General features: G+C 32.1%; 1 protein-coding gene and 2 long non-coding RNA genes across 3 annotated transcripts in view; 2 read left to right on the top strand and 1 right to left on the bottom strand.

The window, feature by feature from the left end:
• The window catches only part of LOC134261831 (multiple epidermal growth factor-like domains protein 10), a 56,031-nt gene that overhangs the window by 26,260 nt on the left and 12,541 nt on the right, over window positions 1-17,230 (bottom strand). The window lies entirely within an intron of this gene.
• On the top strand, window positions 8,208-13,827 carry LOC134261828 (uncharacterized). Its single transcript, XR_009990896.1, has 3 exons — window positions 8,208-8,519; window positions 8,623-8,672; window positions 13,700-13,827. It is a non-coding gene; the product is annotated as an uncharacterized LOC134261828 (long non-coding RNA).
• On the top strand, window positions 9,234-10,318 carry LOC134261827 (uncharacterized). Its single transcript, XR_009990895.1, has 3 exons — window positions 9,234-9,352; window positions 9,898-9,920; window positions 10,024-10,318. It is a non-coding gene; the product is annotated as an uncharacterized LOC134261827 (long non-coding RNA).

The raw sequence follows: 17,230 nt of genomic DNA, 5'->3' as shown, positions 1-17,230 counted from the left end.
GTTCAGTTAATTTACGAGTTCCATTGAAAGGTCTATGAGCTCAAAACATGTTGTTTTTTATACTGCTGGTCCCATATCAATTTTGATTCATGAAATAAATATCTTTTAACCGGGTTTATGGCAAAAAGAGATCTTCTTTAATTTAATAAGGGTTGTGGTATTGTATGAATGTGACAGTTTTTCCCCTGTTTTAACAGAATTTCTTTTTCATCTAGCACAAGATTAATTAAAGATTTGTCACTCTATACAAAAAAACTGGAATCCATTTTGATGAAGGGTAATTCAAATCATACTGATTCGGAAATACCTGAGAAGAAAAATATAACACTCTTTCAAAAACAGACACCAGACGTTAGTAATGTTTCCTATTTAATATTAATCCCATACTTTATAATACACGTGTTATTAGGTATGGGCTTAGGTTTTAAAAGAAAAAAATAACGCCAGGTGCCTGTACTAAAAAGTTGAGCATTTACTCCAGATGCCAAATAGCGTTTTCAAGAAATAGTGATCACTGAGTATGAGAAAATGAAAGAGGGCACACAGTCGGCCTAACTAGTCAACAGTGGATGCTTACTCCTCCATAACACCTGATCCCACTTCTGCTGTTGTTAGAGGTCAGTGTTTGCTCTGCTTATTATAAGTATTGTTTCATTTGACTTTTGAGTTGAAACTGTCCATTATCGCAATATATCGTTGACAACTACAGAATTAGACTGTATTTATCTCCTTATAAAAGTCTATTTGGTTTGGGATGAAAGTAATCCAAGTTAAGGCAATACGTAACTTCAGTGCGTCTTTTTTGTGATTGTGTTTAAAGATCTTTTATGTAAAAAGTTTCAAACATCTTTCAAACAAGCGAGTCGTAAGGAAGACGTGTCGGAAATCACAAAAAAGAGAGGAAAAGGATAATAAATGCAAGAGAGAATTGAATGTTTCTTATTCCTGTTTCCTGTTCTAATAAAACAAAATAAAGACAACAAATACTCACCCATCGATCTTTAAAATAAAATAAATGCAAACAATGCAAAATTGTGAAAAGGTCATAAAAAGTGAATCCCAAAAATTCAAGACTTGGGCTCTAGTGGTAAGGAAATTGAAGTATCCCCTAAGAAAAAAACGTAACAGCAACAAAATGTATGGCGTTTTTATTTGCTTTCTTACTCTCCTATATCTTTCCGAGTTGAAAGGCTTTAGTGAGAAAAAGTGAGTACATGTACTTATTTACTCTGAGATTCTTTATAAAATGATTTTGAATTATCTTTACTGTCAGAAATTAGGGGAAAACTTATAATTCTTAACCTTTTTCTGCCTTTTCTAAATTAAATCTAATAAAGTATATGATTTAAGTGAACATAAAATCCGAACTTATAATATAGTCTTATTCTTTTTTAATTCAGTTTTTGAATTACCTGGGTCACCATTATTAATTAACGTTTTTGGAATTTTTTTAATATCCTACAGGAATAAATATGATAATTTACTATAACCCAATTTTAACAAACACTGGATAATACTTTCTCCAAATAAATTATAATTCAGATTACACATCTGAATAAAGGAAATACACGTATATATTAAAAAAACATTCAATAGCATAATAATTTGCGTTGTCTATAGTCATTTTTTTTTCAAAGAATATGACTTTCAAAAAAAGATGACAATGAAATATGAAATCATAGCAAAAATATTATAAGAATTTAATTAGATTAAAAAACTAAAAACTATAACTCCTAGGTCGTCTTTGTTTTGTATAACTTTCTATGAACAGATAAAATAAGTTTCCTTCCTTATTTTAAAAAAAACATAATATACAATAATCATGCCTTAATTTTTTTTAATTTGAGTATCTACAAGTTTAGTTCTATAAAGGCCTTGAGCACATAAAAAGCACTTGACTTAAATATGAATTTATCTTTTTTAAATATACCAGTAAGGTTAATTGTACTTTGATTAATTGAATTAATCAAATTAATGTATGTATTTCTTTTTAAACTTTAATCATAATTATGTTCTTGAGGGAGTGTATCACGAATTTAACACTACTTAGATGTACCAGATCTGGCTGTTGTACAGAAATTATCCAGCGATTAAAAGTAAGGCAATTATCCGTATATGTATTAACTGTTTTTATTTCCCTATTTTTAAATCAATTTTTAAACCATTTAAATCTCAATAAGAATTGTTGATTGAAAATGTAAAGGTACCATACTGAGCAGATTTTAAGCATCACTTGTACATGTGTGTTAAATAAAATTAAATTTTCTAACGCTAATCAACAAAACAAGATTTTGTAGATATACATTGTATAGGACATAAAAATAGTATATAATGAAATATAACTTAAAAATTATAATAAACAAAAAGGTAATGAAAATATTTAAATAATCAATTTTAAACCATTGTTTTGTTTTTTTTTTTTTTTTGTTTTTTTTGTTTTTTTTTTGTTTTTTTTTTTTTGTTTTTTTTTTTTTTTTTTTTTTTTTTTTTGCTTTTTAGTGATTGTTGTAAATAGCAACAATACAATTAATGAAGAAGAGAATTTTCAGAAGAAGGACAACTACGTTCAGATCATAGTGATACTAGTCACAGAGCTCGTGTTCGTTATTTCTGTCTTTGTTATTATTCTCATACACCTTCGCAGAAAACGGTAAGTTTTCATTGCCAAAAAATTCAGTTGAATTTCTGGTGATGTTTCATAATTATGATAAAATTAAAATTCCAATTGAGTTTTTAAATTTAAATTTATTCATCTTTTTTTCTATTTTCTAAGAGAATTTTACGTAATTTATATGGAGTTTATGTCTTCGAAGCGCTAGAACATATTTTAAGCACAAACAAATTTTCAAACGAGGCAAACATTTGGGAAAGATGTTGATGGGGAAGAATATTAACAGTCTCATTAAAGTAATCATTGAAGACTTCATTGCAAAAGTTAATTGTCTTGAATTCTCAAATACCCAGTTTTGTTGTTGTCAAACATTTTTCACAAATATTGGTTTAGGGTTTTAAAAAAGAGATATGAGTAGAAAAAAATAATCTAAATAAAACTCAAAAAAGTATGAAAGAACTTATTGCACACTTCCCTAGTTCTTTCAATGCTTTAATGGTTTTGTATATTTTTATTATTATTTATATTTCTTTTTTTTGCAGAGGGGGAACGAATGATAATCCTGATAACGATTGAGGATATAAAGATAAATATCTGTAGCCTATAGCTTTATTGCACCATGGAAAGAAAAATATTATCATTTCAAATCACCACGTTCTTTGAAGTGAATTTGATTTTGGATGAGCCTGTCACTTGAATGTTTGTTATAACGAACCAAAAGATAACTCAGAATGAGATTAACTTCCCTAAGATTAATTGGAAACCATGATTTTGACAGAGAACTTTTCTTAAATAAAAAATAAGAACTCGGTATTTTCAAATCTTGTGATTGTCATGAAACATATGGATATAACGAACAGTATTCAAGATCAGAAGTCCACAAAACAATTCAAAATAGGAGCAGAGCAAACATGGACCTCAAAAACATCAGTGTTAGGATAGGGTGCCATGGAGGAGTGAGCATCTCCTGCCGATCGATCACACCGGCTGTATGCTCCTTGTCATGATCGGGAAATAACAGAAAAATTTGTTGTCAATTCAGTGTATAAATAATGGACTAACAATAAGTATGAAAAAGGTCAGTCAGCATTTGACTCTATGAAAAATTGTATTTGCTAACAAGGTCATTGACTGCTTACAAATGAGTGTGGATGTTACACTAATTTATATATATATACAGAGAGAGAGAGAGAGAGAGAGAGAGAGAGCACAAAGAAATTCACTTTTTTATATGGATACCCACTTCCACTCCAGCCCGGGGTTGAACTCTCGACCTTCGGAATCTATCTCCTAGCTGTGCAGGAACAACGCGCTAGACCGCTCGGCTATCTAGGCAAGTCAAAGAACTTGCTTTCGATGCCGATGGAATTCTCGCGGTGCTGTCCTACACTACACGGTCATTGAGAATAGAAGTGAGATACAGTTATCTGGAGATTAGTTTGAACAGAGGATTGTTACCAATACATGTTGTAATGAAATTAATTATTATTTATAAAGCACATTTTTACAACAACTCTTAAACTAACATAACTGCCCTAAGTGAAGATATATTAATATAGAAAGCACAAAGAAATTCACTTTTTTATATGGATACCCACTTCCGCCCCAGCCCGGGGTTGAACTCTCGACCTTCGGAATCTGTCTCCTAGCAGTGCAGGAACAGCGCGCTAGATCGATATATATATATATCGAGCGTGATGGGTAAGCAAGAGATGCGTTATTGTCCTAGGCACCTTATCCCTTTTCTGGTGAAAACAAAATCCTTTTTCTTGTTTGCTTACTTGAATTTGTCTAGTGTATGTATTAGATTAACCACTCTTTCTTATTTGCGACATTTATACTATTTCCTTTGAAGCTTCTACCAATCAATCTGTTGGAATTACTACTGATCAGAAACTGTCCCTTTATCGAATTCTCGTTGTATTCATTTGATGTGGAATTTTGTTACAGAGTCCTTAGAATTTTCAAAATATTGACATCTCTTGTGATTGTTAGAATGTCTTTGACATAAACATATTTATCTGAAGTCTATTTTTTTAATAATTGATGTGCTCAAATCATGTCTTTGCAAATCGATTCAAATGGGAGATTAATATTCCATTTGGAAACATCAATGAAATATTTTGAAACATAAATCAGGGATGTTGACGATGGAAAAGCTAAAGTCATTCTACTTGTCATACAGTTTACTTAATGAAAATTACCGTATATCATATTCAAATCATATACATGACCTCTTTGAGATATATAAAACATATCTAGCACAGATGATAGGGACGGAGAGATGTAATGGCCAACACACAGAGAACAAGATCCACTTAGGGCCTGAAAAAAGTAAACTGCTTTGGTTATGTTGACAATGCTTTAAATATTTTTTAAATCTTTGGTAATTGCATATTTATCAAAAATGACATAATTTTCTGGTTAGTAAATGCATTATGACGTCATGAATTGCGTAATTTTCCTCATATCGAGAAAAATTCAACAAAACAGATAATTTAAAAGTTACTAGTATTTTTAAATATGTCATATACAGCGCAGTTCCTGATCTAAAACATATAATTATCAAATGATGGAACTGTGTCTGAAAATTACGAAACTTTTTTTTTATCAATAAGTCCAATAAATTTTTTCTCCTTTGAAAGTATTCAAATAGACCTATTTTCCTTAAAATTCATGATCATTGCATCTTCATAAAGCATTTTTCCAATACCCGAACTTTTAGTAAAAAAATTAATAGGATATGAAAGCACCAAGTCTTTTATTTATCAAATTATGGAATGTAACATAGATTGTATTTTTTTATATGGCATATCTACACGGCAATGTTATGCATAAGGTGAACCTAGGTCTTTGATAATAATTTAATCCATCCACCTTGGACAGCGTTTTTACTGTCGTCGCTTTCTATTTACGCTATAGCTAACTGCTACAAGGCATTCACGACACAGCAGAAACATTTAAACAAACACTAAAACATCCTAACACTGCAATGGCAAAGACTAACTTTGCTTTATTCTTTGATAAACTTAAAAAGAGAATAATAAAAAGATGCCCTTCTCTCCAATCTGTAGTTTTTCATACTAATTGTTAGGCATTTATATACATGCTGCATATAATCTGTTATTTCAGGATCATAACAATGCCGAGTGTGACCGGTCGGCAGGGGATGCTCACTTTTCTATGGCACCTGATCATATCTCTGATTTTTTGGAGGTCCATATTTGGTCTGCTCCTATTTTGACTTATTTAATAGACTTTTGAGTTTGAATTCTATTCCGTATATATTACATATTTTTATTTTTAAAGCAATATGAGCTGCAACTTTGATGTCGGAAATTTTTGTTGAAAAGTTGATTTCAACTATTTCAATAATAGAAAATAAAAACATTGATAAACTTCTGTTGTTCATATTTGCGATGGAAGAACTTTGAATAAGCTTTAATTGAAGCAAAATTGCATTAATGTCGTCCTGTACAATATTGATATCTTATATGATACTATATATAATCCATTGCACAGAAATCATTTTTCTGAAACAATTTAATACTTTCTTTTAGTCTAATTCATCATAAAGGTTTATGTATAATACCGTATATGTATGTATATACCGCTAATATGTATAGCTCGCTTTAAAAAAACACATACAGTATAAAATGATTACTAGTATCAAATTGCATATTGTTAATTAATCATATACTGTGAAGTCATTAATTTTTGTGGAGTTTAATTTTCGTTGTTTTCTAGGTATGGAGAGATCCACATATTCATGACCACCACGAAATGTAAAATTTCATAAGCATTACTACTTAAAAAAATTCAGCCACGAAATCAAATCCCAACAAATCAATATGTTTTTCCTCAAAACTTGAAAATTTGACCCCACGAAGATTTGTGATTTTACAGTAGCTTATATTACAAATAAATAATTTTTTATTAGGCACCAAGTAAAGGCAAAAAATTGAAAATTAAAAATTAGACCAAATATTGACTAAATAAATGAAAAGACAGCAAGAAACCTGATAACACAATCCGTCTGAATGTTGAAGGCGGTAAGGGTTATATTGACAGGTACAGATGAACCCTGTTCATATGAAATAAAACATACGGAGATAACAATATTCAGGATCAAAAGTCCATAAAACAATTTAAAATAGGAGCAAAGCAAAAACGAAAACCCCAAAACATAAAATGAGAGGTGGGACGTATATATACGTATGTACACTTTCTAAAAAGAGGTAAAGTATCGACAAACAAGTTATTGAAACAAGAATATCAGCAGTCTCGTTTAAAGTCATCACTTCGTAAGTTCTATAGTCGATGAAATGACCTTGTCGGCAAATACAATTTATCATTCAGTTAAATTCTGACTGACGTTTTATACTGATTATAAGTTCATTATTTACGCACTGAATTGACGACGGAGCACACGGCAGGTGTGACCGGACTGAAGGGGATGCTCAACTCTTCCATTGCACCTTATCTCATCTCTCAAGTTTATGTTTTGGGGGTCCGTATTTGCTCAGCTTCTATTTTGTGTTGTTTTTGTACTTTTGATTTTGAATACTGATTGTTATCTCCATATGTTTCACCTAAAACTTTATTTTACAAATATATACAGTGTATATCAGTTTTGAAAGACATGCTTAACTACTTTTTTTTCTTTAATTAAAATAAAAAAGGTGCCAAGTCTAGTTTCATCTAGGATTCCGATATGTTTAAAACTAGAAAGAAAAATTACTAATAATAATTTTAACCTTGGTTCAATTTAATTTTGATAAAATGAAGGTAAATTCACTAAAATATAAAAATTTTAACAGTTATTAAGGAGGTAAAAAATTACGAACAATTTAATCTCTCATCTTAGATTATGTATGCGAAATTTGAATATGAAATTGCATATTCTTAATGATATTATTAATATTACATATAAGTTACGTATGATAAACCAAATAATCATTACAAATGAGACCAATAATTGACTAAAATGAATGAAAATAAAACTATAATTCAAACTGATAACACAATCCGTCAAAATGAAGAAGGCGATACCGATGATGGTCAGACTAACATGAACCGGAGTTGTACCCCTGATCATATAGTAGGTAGATTATTCCATCAGTAAGATTTAAAATAATAAATAATGAACTTGGGTTGAAAATGTTTATTTTTTTCAAGGGAAATTCGACATTACAGTTAATATGATTTTCAAACAGTTAATGTGTTCACTGAGATATACCCAATTGACATATTGAGGAAAGCATCTATTGTTCTTTGATAAAACATTGTTGATACATGTATGTTTAAAGTTGAGTTAAAGGCAACTGCAAAGAGGAGTTTACAAAGAACTAGTTCTCATTGTTGCATTGTAAAAACTCACGTCGTTGTCTCTGATATTTAACAGTTTAAAAAGCCGTAGGCCTAGTATCTAATTTATCTTAAAAGATGGATTTCTTCTGACTTTTGGAGAAATTGATTTAAAAAAAAATTATAAGAAATTTCTTTGAATATTTTTAGAAACATTGTGTGATTTTCACCGCTTCAAGAATATCCTGAAGTACGTATGTTCTATATTGCGCTGGTTTCCATGATTAATCATAACAAAATATGTCTGAACCCGCCTACATTGTGACGTAATTAGCGTCAGGGCGGAACAATATGTGTTAGGTATATCTCCATCTCTGCATCCTTGAAAGTTTGAATGAATTTAACAAAAAGAGATTATTATTGCCCAATATAATCTGTTACATCAAGCAACAAGGAAATATTTCAACAAAGTTAATAAAATTGTTAGAGAACAGGATCAAAATTAAAATTATATCTATCAGCCGAGATGAAAGATGGAAAATCTTAACGTATTACTTTTACTTTTGCTGACGCCAATCATCAGAGGATGTGTGGACAATTGGTAAGATTTTAAGTTTATCATCATAAGAACATGTGAATATATATCTTTTGTTATAAAATGTCTCTGATAAATACAGCCTACATATATACAAAATCAATTTCAGCCCCAAGAGCTGCCTTTCTAATTACAGACTTACTGAAACGGGCTGTATACGTTTGTACATTTTCAGTTGAATTAAATGTTTCACTGAGAAATATATATATTAAATTGATAACAACAAAATTAAGTTATAAACCCTTATGCTAAGATCGCGTAAACAAACACCAGTAATATGGATAACTCTTTTGTCATCAAACACATTAAGCCTGTAAGTCTGGTACATATGGAGTAAACTGTTCAGAGCCATGTCCTGAGGGCCGATACGGAGATAGATGCTTGTATGAGTGTAATTGTACAGAGGGAGAGACCTGCGATAAACGGGTGGGCTGTATCAAACGCTTAACTCCAAGAAAAAGTTCAATTGTTTGTAATTGTACAAATCAAAAGATATGCGATGAAGAGGCTGGGTGTGTGAAATCTGCAAATACAACAAATGGTTCAACGGATGCAATTGATGGGATAAAAATATCGTACAACGATTCTAAAGAGCCATTCTATACGACTAATATAAAGTTTGATTCAACGGAAGGTAAAACAAAACTTCTATTCCTGAAATTGAAGTGATCTTTGTACTACCTTGATATTGTTTGTACTGCATATTAAAATATTTTTTACGAAACAGAAGCACACATTAGTACGGATGGTGTAAGAAGCATTGAGGTCATTATCATTGGAAGCACTCTTGTGTGCTTTTGCATAATTTCCGTGATCGTTTATTTTTGCTATTCTAAAAGGTAAAGTTATTCAACAAAATTGATTGAATGTATGTTGTTTTACATCCCATTATCAGTTATCACTCATAAAGAAATTTCACTTATATGTCGTTTAACCCTTTACTTGGCAAATTCACCAAGCAGAATGCGCAATACATAACACGATAGTCCAGATTCTTCAGTCGTAAAGTAGATTAGCAGAATGATGATACGGTCAATTAATTAATTCTAAGAAACAAGTGATTTAACGTTGAAGTAATTCTTACCCAATATAGCTTTAAATCACTAATTTTAAAAGCAGCATTTGTGGAACAGTTCAAATCGCTGACTGTTTTCTACAAGTTCTGCATAATACAAATAATGCAAATCAATATCAGATATTAAAATTTTTATGAAATGCCATAAACATATAAACATATTGAAACAATTGTTTTATTTATTTTTGTAAACTTTTATGTGTAATTAATTGATAAATGCCATAACGTTATTGGAACAATCGAGTTTTTTTGTAATTATTTATTTGACTTTTGATAAATATTAATTTGATAAATTTCTAATTTGTTTAGGGCTGCAAAAAGAAAACAAAGAAGTGAGTAATATTTACGTGGTCTCCAAAATAAAAGTTAGAATGAGGCATGAGCTTTGTTCAAACTTGCATTTGATGCTAGATTTCCTAATTGAAAATATTTCAGAAAGGGACAGACCTATGCCAGCTCCTGATGTCAGAAACAACGCAGACTACTTCAAGGAAGACGACTGTGTATATAATAAAATAGAATCTATATATGTCGAGGAATCTCCCCTCCCTCTAACAATCTCTGACCCACTCTATGGCCACAAAGATGATACTGTTTATCATACTCTTTCTCTCAGGCTAGACCTAAGGAGTGACAAGTTTCTAGATCCGCCCTGTATCTGTATTGGACCAAGGAAGCCCCACTCAGTATCCAATATCAATGTTCATAGCGCGTACGAGGAACCCTCTATTAGCCTACTGAAACGTGCTCACTCGGAGGGAGAGTCAGATTTGTCGATGAAAACAAATGATGGAGGCAGTACAGGTGCGAACATTGTAGATATTTCACAGAGGAAAAGATCTCAGAGTAGTGAAATAACGAGACATCTAAACCAAGATGGTCCCTTAATAAGTGAATGTGCCGTTCAAGGTAGGAACAATACTGTACTTAAATCGAATAGGGAAATCGAAATAGCCCCAGCATACGGTGACAATCCTTATTTAGGCGAAAACGATAAAAGAATATTGAAGAGCAACTTTGACGAGCTGCAGTCTACATTAAAAATAAAAGCAGGGGATTCAGCTTTAGTTCATCAAATTGATAAAGTTGACATCGCTCCCGAGGATGCTGACCTAGGAAATTCCAGAGAGGATGAGGACAATGAAATACAAATATCTGACGTTTGTTAGCAAGAACAAACAAATGGAGACCAGTGTCCCTTTATAGATATAGATAGGGATGGAAGCCAATTGTATGAAAATGCAATGAGTTCTTATCTAAACAATTCACATATCGGCACAATTAACACCGACTGATGAGGGGTTCAGTACTGATATTATTTAAGAATAAAGATACAATTTATAGGACTGCCTGGCAGTGACAAACTTATAAGAATAACAAGAGGCCCATGGGCCACATCGCTCACCTGAGAAGCTTTGACCATTCCGTTCTTTACCAGATTTCCCCCTTGTTATACATAATGCATCCCCACCCTACCCCACTGATCATAATTTAGACATTTTGAAATCTACACTACCCCATGATCCTTCCATGGGCGCATATGTTTCAGCTTTTTTGGCCCAGTGGTTCCTGAGGAGAAGATTTTCAAAGATTTTTCCTATATATTTCTATGTAAAACTTTGATTCCCTATAATGGCCCCGCCCTTCCCCCGGGGGTCATGATTCCTACAATTTAGAATTTACACTACCCCAGAATGCTTCCACATAAGCTTCACTTTTTCTGGCACAGTGGTTCTTGAGAAGAAGATTTTCAAAGATTTTTCCTATATATTTCTATATAAAACTTTGATTCCCCATTGTGGCCCCGCCCTTCCCCCGGGGGTCATTATTTGAACAATTTAGAATCTACATTATACCAGGATGCTTCCACTTAAGTTTCAGCTTTTCTGGCCCAGTGGTTCTTGAGAAGAAGATTTTCAAAGTTTTTTCCTATATATTTCTATGTAAAACTTTGATACCCCATTGTGGCCCCGCCCTTCCCCCGGGGGTCATGATGTGAACAATTTAGAATCTACACTATCCCAGAAAGCTTCCACATAAGTTTCAGCTTTTCTGGCCCAGTGGTTCTTGAGAAGAAGATTTTCAAAAATTTTCCCTATATATTTCTATATAAAACTTTGATTCCCCATTGTGGCCCTGCCCTTCCCCCGGGGGTCATTATTTGAACAATTTATAATCTACACTATCCCAGGATGCTTCCACATAAGTTTCAGCTTTTCTGGCCCAGTGGTTCTTGAGAAGAAGATTTTCAAAGATTTTTCCTATATATTTCTATATAAAACTTTGATTCCCCATTGTGGCCCTGCCCTTCCCCCGGGGGTCATGATTTGTCCAATTTAAAGTTTACACTATCCCAGGATGCTTCCACATAAGTTTCAGCTTAACTGGCCCAGTGGTTCTTGAGAAGATTTTTTAATGACCCAACCCTATTTTTGTCTTTCCTTGATTATCTCCCCTTGCGAGGGGATATGTCCCTTCATTTTAACAATTTAAATTCCCCTTTACCCAAGAATGCTTTGTACCAAGTTTGGTCAAAATTGGCCCAGTGGTTCTTGAGAAGAAGTCGAAAATGTGAAAAGTTTACAGACGGACAGACAGACAGACAGACAGACGGACGGACGACGGACAAAATGTGATCAGAAAAGCTCACTTGAGCCTTCGGCTCAGGTGAGCTAAAAAACTTAAGTTGATAGTGAAATTTGGCAAAATGAAGAATTCTGTAAAATTTGGCAAAATTAAGGATTCTGTTACAAATTGCTATTGTAAGAATAACTTATTGCACTGCATTATTGCAAGGATTAAACCTAGTTTCAATATGATGTACAAAATAAAAGTTATAAGTATCATTAGCTTTTGGTCTTAGTCGTCAGTTGTTTTGTAAAACGGGTCCCAGAGTCCGATGAATACGTTCCTGACTTGGACAAGTGCTTATCATCATTCTATATAGATTGACATCAAATATAGAATAGCACAGGATTTTATTTTTTTTTAATTTTGAAAATCCATATGATAGCATTTATTATTTATACTAGGTTCTGCTTAAAAACTTTTTTTCTCTGATTATTTGAGATCAGATTATAGACAGGAAATCTGAAATTTTTAAATGAAAATAAATTGAGATATATCACTTGGCACTTAACATATAAAGATCATATTAGTATGTTATTTTGGGATCACCAAATGAACAGGCAATATAATCTATTTTAAAAAAAGACGATCCTTTTTACTAGGAAATAATTCTAAATAGACGAAGTTGTGTAATTTTTTTGACCTAGCATAAAAATCTTTATAACCAATGATAATTCATAAAGGAAATGAGAAACAACAATTTTGCTTTTTTTCCTCTGCGTACCAGGAAATTTTATCAAACAATAGATCGTTAGATTTTTAAACCAGAGTTCTCAAGACTGCACTAGGAAGGCCAATAAACCTTGGACTTTGCTAATTGCTGTATTAAAAAGAAAAGAATATGCATTTTCCCCAGTCTTTAAGGAGGACTGACCCTCTGATGAGAGAGATATTTGTTACTAATTAAAATATATTTTATTCATTAAGAAATGGGTTGAACAGCAGGCATAAATGCCTATGATCGTTCTCTCCATAGAGATATTTTTTTAAGTATAAGTTCCAAATATTACTTGTAGGTCATCTTACCAGATTTTGATAATGTACATGCACAACTAAATGATCAATTAAATAAAACATTTATCAAGGAGACATAACTTTGAAACAAAAAATACTTCCAGATTTTGAACTCTTACAAGTTAAATATTAAGTAATATCGATTTATGGACCATTAATTTTTCAAATGTTCTTTTATCAGTATTAGATTTTTGTCTGTTATTAGTATTACATTTTTATTTATTGTCTTTGAAAAAAATATTTTTTAAAGATAACTCTTACTATTGGATGTACATGTGATACAAAAAACAGGGGAGCAAATATGGACAAATAAGATAATTTTAAAAAAAAATTCCCTTTCTGTCCAAAGCATTATATACCTTATATGTATTTGATGTAAAATATGCATAGTATAAAAAGACTAAAGATAAAGTAGTCCGATCCTAAGTTATTAAAACTAACAAAAATCTATTTTTCTAAAATAATTTAGCTTGTGAGTCTGGTACATATGGAGTTAACTGTTCAGAGTCGTGCCCTGATGGCCGGTATGGAGATAGATGTTTGTATGAGTGTAATTGCACAGAGGGAGAAGTCTGCGATATGAGGTATGGATGCGTGAAAACCACACCTCCAAATATGACATCAAGTACGGACATTGGTTTGATGACTCTGGCGCTCAGTACAACCAAAGCAAAATTAAATTCTCCTAAAGGTGAAATTATAGCATATTGAAAATCAATCTGTTATTATCTTTTTATTCGATAACATCACATTACTATTATCATACGAAAACTATCTAGGTCCTCTGTAGTTCGGCTCCTTTTCGCTATATGCATGTAAGTTAACACATATGATATTCAATAATATTATTAAAATTATTATCAACAAATGACAAGTTTTTAAAACTCTAAGCACAATTGTTTACAGTAAGAATTATTTGTTTAAATACTGCGTTTATCATCTTTAGTCTTGAGACCTTAGACTTTATTCAAATACATTTCATTAGTTTTGAGAATGTCTAGTTTCATAAAGAACTCATAAATGTTCAAAGAAAGAAAAATGTTTTTCGTATGCTTATAATCTTAACTTTGTTTTAATTTGATTTTGACGAATGTAAGATAAATTCAGTCAGATATTGAAATTCTAACAGTTATAAAGAAGATTAAAATCATGAACAATTTAGACTGTTCATCTTAAATTATATAAAGACTATCAAATTGCATATTGTGAATTAATTATATAGCTAATATTACGAATAAGTAATTTATTATGCACGAAATAAAAAAAGATAATTATAAATGAGACAAAATATTGACTAAAATAAATGAAAAGACAGCTAGAAACCTGATAACAATATCCGTCTGAATGTAGAAGGCGATTAGATTGACAATGCAATGTATTCAAGAACAAAAGTCCATAAAACAATACAAACTGTGAGCAGATCAAACACAGACATCCAAAACATTAGAGGTAGGGTCAGGTGTCATGGAGGATTGGGTAACTCCTACCGAACGATCACGCCCGCCTTCCTTATTATGATCGTCATTTCAGTGTTTAAATAATGGACTAACAATTAGCATGAAAAAAGCCTGACAGCATTTGAAACAGTGATAAATTGTATATGATGACAAGGTCATTGTAACGACAATAGAACTTACAAAATCATGACATTAAACAGGACTGATGATATTCTTGTTTCATCAACTTGTTTGTCAAAAATTTACCTCGTTTTAGAACTTGTTTATACGTTGAGCATGCTCTTGCGTATCGAATCAACTGAGATATATAAACTCTAAGGGTGATGAAGGTGTATTGCTGCATGAGTAAAGGAAGTTGACGATATAAAAGTTACACTCATTGGGTTTATCATAGAGGTTGGTTGTTAGATTACCATTAACGGTTTTTTCAAGTAAATTATCCAAATATGAAACAGATATGTCACTTCTGTGGTATCCTTTATCTCAATCTCACCAGGATATATCGTATTGACATTCTGTAAGGATGGAAATAACCTTTGTTTATTGACAATACGTCGTCGATATATCTAAATTTCGAGTTGAAGGCCACAGCAGTGTTTTCTTCTTTTCATGCATTAGATTTTGCATCTCTCACTGCTCGAAGGCCTTGGGTGCCATATATAAGACAGATTTTGCAGCTCTCCACCAGCGAAAAATTCTCGATAGGGACATAAAACAATATACTTACATTCAATCAATCAATAAAACCGGTATCATTTATTTTTCCTGATTGGTTAGATATACATGAAGCAACGTCAAAGTTCCATCTATTCTCTCCAAACTTGACGCCAACCCTCGGGACACCTGAGGACACTCTCTCATTTCTTAGCACGGTCATCGTTATTCTGGTCACGTCACTAGTGCTGGTGATTGTTATAAGTATTTCCTGCATCTGCTTTATAATCAAGTAATTATTTATTTCAAATACTTATATAGGTTATAGCTCTGTGGACAGACACATGTGGAAGATTTTATTTTCTACCCAAGTTTTTTTTCTTTTTCTAGGTGCTTTTCATATCATTGTGTTTATATAAAAATTCTGGTAGATAGAAGAAAGTATTAGTTAATTGTTTTACAATGCTTTGAAAAATCAGCCTTTCTTTTGACTTAAAAAAACAGAAGATAAAGGTTTTTGGAACATTTTTCATTTTTTTTTATTTTCAGACAGACATCAAAAACCACCATAAAAGAAATAACCGGTGAGCCTATGCGTACTTTTGTTATGCCCTTTCAATTAAATCTGAGCTATAAAAAAATTCATGGTCAGGAAGATAGAGACCAAACTTTCAAAATGTTATCCAGGTATCCCAATTCTTATAAATAAGGATTTTTCTATCATTTAGGTATAGAAAGCGGTGAACATTCACCAGGACCTGCGGATGAAAATCCAGATTCGCATTCTTATTTAACAATCAGCGACCGGTCCTCTCGGTTGTACGCTGATGTACACTATGAAGAAGCCATGGACAGAAAAAGCTCTCCTTCAGAATCCTTAAATTACAAGGGAAGCAATTCAAGCACATTCACTGACAGTAGTAAAAGATCCGATGATTATTTGACCCCGACTGGAAAAACTGATGACGAAAATCAATATAGTGGTCAATCATTTGGACAGGATAATGTTAATCACGAATTAGTGGAAACGTGTATTTGAAAATTATTGAGCTATACAAACTTCACATAATTATAAAAAGCTTATGTATAAAGTACAATAAGTAAAATTAACATGAGTAAATATATATTGTGTCCCGTTTTCACTGAAAGTTGGGATATTAAATTTGGGCCTGTCCGTCCGTCCGTCCTTCTGTCTGTCTGTAACTCTTACGTTTCTGCACGATATCTCGAGAACACTTTGAGCTTTTGCAGTGAAAGTTTGCAGAGCACCTCCCTATGGCCAAAAAAGAACCCTATTTATTTTGTGGTCAAAGGTCAAGGTCGTAAATTCTGTCTGTCATAACAATTGTTTCCGCGCAATATCTCAAGAACCCTTTGAGCTTTCGCAATGAAAATTAACATAACTCCCTGTGGCCTAGGGAAGTCCCCTACGGATTTTGAGGTAAAAGGTCAAAGTTCAAGGTAGGCCTTTCAACTGTCGCTAGGGTTCGCTGTTATGAACGATAACTCGTTACTGAAACTTGTTTATAGCATATCCGAGGTATCTGACTGTTTATACGCAAGTCAGTTTTTAGCATTTCCAAAGTGTTTCTTCGCTGTCAGTAGAATCCATTTGTTTTAAAATTTAGAAGTAATGTTAAACTTATTTACTATTTAGTTGCAGAGGACACTGTTTCATTAGATATAAGTAATTTTTTTAATTAAAGTAAAAAGTGAAATCCACCCTTCTTCTTAGTTCTAATCTGATTTAATGTTTGTACTCGGTCGTTCTTCTTCGTGCTAAGTAACACAAATAAGATAATTTATTGTTGCATTTACTTGTAAAAATATATATATTTATATAGGAAGCGCAAAAGTGTGTACAAAAAACATGTCATTATATTTTCTTC

The sequence above is a fragment of the Saccostrea cucullata genome, unplaced genomic scaffold (genome assembly GCF_032062105.1).
Source record: "Saccostrea cucullata isolate Sc308-1 unplaced genomic scaffold, CSIRO_AGI_Scuc_v1 ctg669, whole genome shotgun sequence".
NCBI classification, from domain to species: Eukaryota; Metazoa; Mollusca; class Bivalvia; order Ostreida; family Ostreidae; genus Saccostrea; species Saccostrea cuccullata.
This window is presented reverse-complemented; position numbering and strand designations above follow the sequence as displayed.